This window comes from Lingula anatina, chromosome 3 (genome assembly GCF_051362555.1).
Source record: "Lingula anatina isolate TDL-2025a chromosome 3, LinAna3.0, whole genome shotgun sequence".
Classification (NCBI taxonomy): Eukaryota; Metazoa; Brachiopoda; class Lingulata; order Lingulida; family Lingulidae; genus Lingula; species Lingula anatina.
This window is the reverse complement of record NC_141769.1, coordinates 34,248,767-34,252,355: the sequence shown is the minus strand read 5'-3', so window position 1 is coordinate 34,252,355 and position 3,589 is coordinate 34,248,767. Positions and strand designations below refer to the sequence as shown.

General features: G+C 56.3%; 1 pseudogene; it reads left to right on the top strand.

Annotated features, from left to right (window-relative positions):
* The first annotated feature begins 309 nt into the window (after positions 1 to 309).
* Positions 310 to 650, top strand: LOC147763279 (uncharacterized; annotated as a pseudogene).
* Positions 651 to 3,589: the final 2,939 nt, after the last annotated feature.

Here is a 3,589-nt window from a genome sequence, read left to right as displayed (position 1 = left end):
TTTAAATTTAACTTTAACTTTAAATTTAACTTTAACTTTAACTTTAACTTTAACTTTAACTTTAACTTTAACTTTAAATTTAACTTTAACTTTAACTTTAACTTTAACTTTAACTTAAACTTCTAAATTTAACTCTAACCCTTAACCTTTAACTTCTAACCTTTAACCTTAACCTTTAACTTTAACCTTTAACCTTTACCTTTAACCTACTAACCCTTAACCTTAACTCCTAACCTAAACCTAACTTAACCTTTAACCTTAACCCTAACCAAACCTAAACCCTAACCTAACCCTAACCTAACTCACTCAACCCCACCACCCCACACCCCACCCCCACCCCCACACCCCACCCCACCCACCCACCACCACCCACCCCAACCCAACCCACCCCACCACCCACCCACCCCCACCCCAACCCACCCACCCAACCCAACCCCACCACCCACCCCCACCCCACCCCACCCACCCCCACCCCACCCACCCCCACCACCCACCCACCCCAACCCCACCCACCCCACCCCACCCCACCACCCCAACCCACCCCACCCCACCCACCCACCCCACCACCCAACCCCAACCCACCCACCCCACCCCCACCCCCACCCCCCACCCACCCCAACCCCACCCCCCACCCCAACCCCACCCCACCCCCAACCCCACCCCCACACCCACCCACCCCCAACCCACCCCACACCCCCAACCCACCCACCCACCCCCACCCACCCACCCCACCCCCACCCCCACACACCCCACCCCCCACCCCCACCCCACCCAACCCACCCCACCCCACCACCCAACCCCCAACCCCAACCCAACCCCAACCCCAACCCCACCCCCACCCCCACCCCACCCCCACCCACCCACCCACCCAACCCCCACCCACCCCACCCAACCCAACCCCACCACCCACCCCAACCCAACCACCCCAACCCACACCCCAACCCAACCCCACCCCAACCCAACCCACACCCAACCCAACCCCAACCCCTAACCCACCCAACCCCCCACCCACACCCACCACCCCACCCACCCCCACCACCCACCCCCAACCCAACCCCAACCCCAACCCAACCCACACCCACACCCAACCCCAACCCCCAACCCCACCCCAACCCCAACCCCAACCCCACCCCAACCCAAACCCCAACCCAACCCACCCCAACCCCAACCCTAACCCAACCCCAACCCCACACCCAACCCTAACCCTAACCCCAACCCCAACCCCACACCCAACCCTAACCCCAACCCACACCCAACCCCACACCCCAACCCCAACCCTAACCCCCAACCCCAACCCCAACCCCAACCCAACCCACCACCCAACCCCACCCCAACCCCAACCCCACCCACCCCCACCCCAACCCCAACCCACCCACCACCCCAACCCCACACCCACCCCCCACCCCACCCCAACCCACCCAACCCAAACCCAACCCACCCCCAACCCAACCCCAACCCCACCCCAACCCCCACCCAACCCCACCCACCCCCCACCCAACCCCCAACCCAACCCCAACCCCTAACCCAACCCACCCCACCCCAACCCAACCCAACCCAACCCAACCCAACCCCACACCCACCCACCCCCACCCCAACCCCAACCCCAACCCAACCCAACCCCACCCCCAACCCCCACCCCAACCCAACCCACACCCAACCCCACCCCAACCCAACCCAACCCAAACCCTAACCCTAACCCCCCAACCCCCCAACCCCACCCCAACCCAACCCCACCCCAACCCACCCAACCCAACCCTACCCAACCCACCCCTAACCCAAACCCCAACCCCAACCCTAACCCTAACCCTAACCCTAACCCTAACCCTAACCCTAACCCTAACCCTAACCCTAACCCTAACCCTAACCCTAACCCTAACCCTAACCCTAACCCTAACCCTAACCCTAACCCTAACCCTAACCCTAACCCTAACCCTAACCCTAACCCTAACCCTAACCCTAACCCTAACCCTAACCCTAACCCTAACCCTAACCCTAACCCTAACCCTAACCCTAACCCTAACCCTAACCCTAACCCTAACCCTAACCCTAACCCTAACCCTAACCCTAACCCTAACCCTAACCCTAACCCTAACCCTAACCCTAACCCTAACCCTAACCCTAACCCTAACCCTAACCCTAACCCTAACCCTAACCCTAACCCTAACCCTAACCCTAACCCTAACCCTAACCCTAACCCTAACCCTAACCCTAACCCTAACCCTAACCCTAACCCTAACCCTAACCCTAACCCTAACCCTAACCCTAACCCTAACCCTAACCCTAACCCTAACCCTAACCCTAACCCTAACCCTAACCCTAACCCTAACCCTAACCCTAACCCTAACCCTAACCCTAACCCTAACCCTAACCCTAACCCTAACCCTAACCCTAACCCTAACCCTAACCCTAACCCTAACCCTAACCCTAACCCTAACCCTAACCCTAACCCTAACCCTAACCCTAACCCTAACCCTAACCCTAACCCTAACCCTAACCCTAACCCTAACCCTAACCCTAACCCTAACCCTAACCCTAACCCTAACCCTAACCCTAACCCTAACCCTAACCCTAACCCTAACCCTAACCCTAACCCTAACCCTAACCCTAACCCTAACCCTAACCCTAACCCTAACCCTAACCCTAACCCTAACCCTAACCCTAACCCTAACCCTAACCCTAACCCTAACCCTAACCCTAACCCTAACCCTAACCCTAACCCTAACCCTAACCCTAACCCTAACCCTAACCCTAACCCTAACCCTAACCCTAACCCTAACCCTAACCCTAACCCTAACCCTAACCCTAACCCTAACCCTAACCCTAACCCTAACCCTAACCCTAACCCTAACCCTAACCCTAACCCTAACCCTAACCCTAACCCTAACCCTAACCCTAACCCTAACCCTAACCCTAACCCTAACCCTAACCCTAACCCTAACCCTAACCCTAACCCTAACCCTAACCCTAACCCTAACCCTAACCCTAACCCTAACCCTAACCCTAACCCTAACCCTAACCCTAACCCTAACCCTAACCCTAACCCTAACCCTAACCCTAACCCTAACCCTAACCCTAACCCTAACCCTAACCCTAACCCTAACCCTAACCCTAACCCTAACCCTAACCCTAACCCTAACCCTAACCCTAACCCTAACCCTAACCCTAACCCTAACCCTAACCCTAACCCTAACCCTAACCCTAACCCTAACCCTAACCCTAACCCTAACCCTAACCCTAACCCTAACCCTAACCCTAACCCTAACCCTAACCCTAACCCTAACCCTAACCCTAACCCTAACCCTAACCCTAACCCTAACCCTAACCCTAACCCTAACCCTAACCCTAACCCTAACCCTAACCCTAACCCTAACCCTAACCCTAACCCTAACCCTAACCCTAACCCTAACCCTAACCCTAACCCTAACCCTAACCCTAACCCTAACCCTAACCCTAACCCTAACCCTAACCCTAACCCTAACCCTAACCCTAACCCTAACCCTAACCCTAACCCTAACCCTAACCCTAACCCTAACCCTAACCCTAACCCTAACCCTAACCCTAACCCTAACCCTAACCCTAACCCTAACCC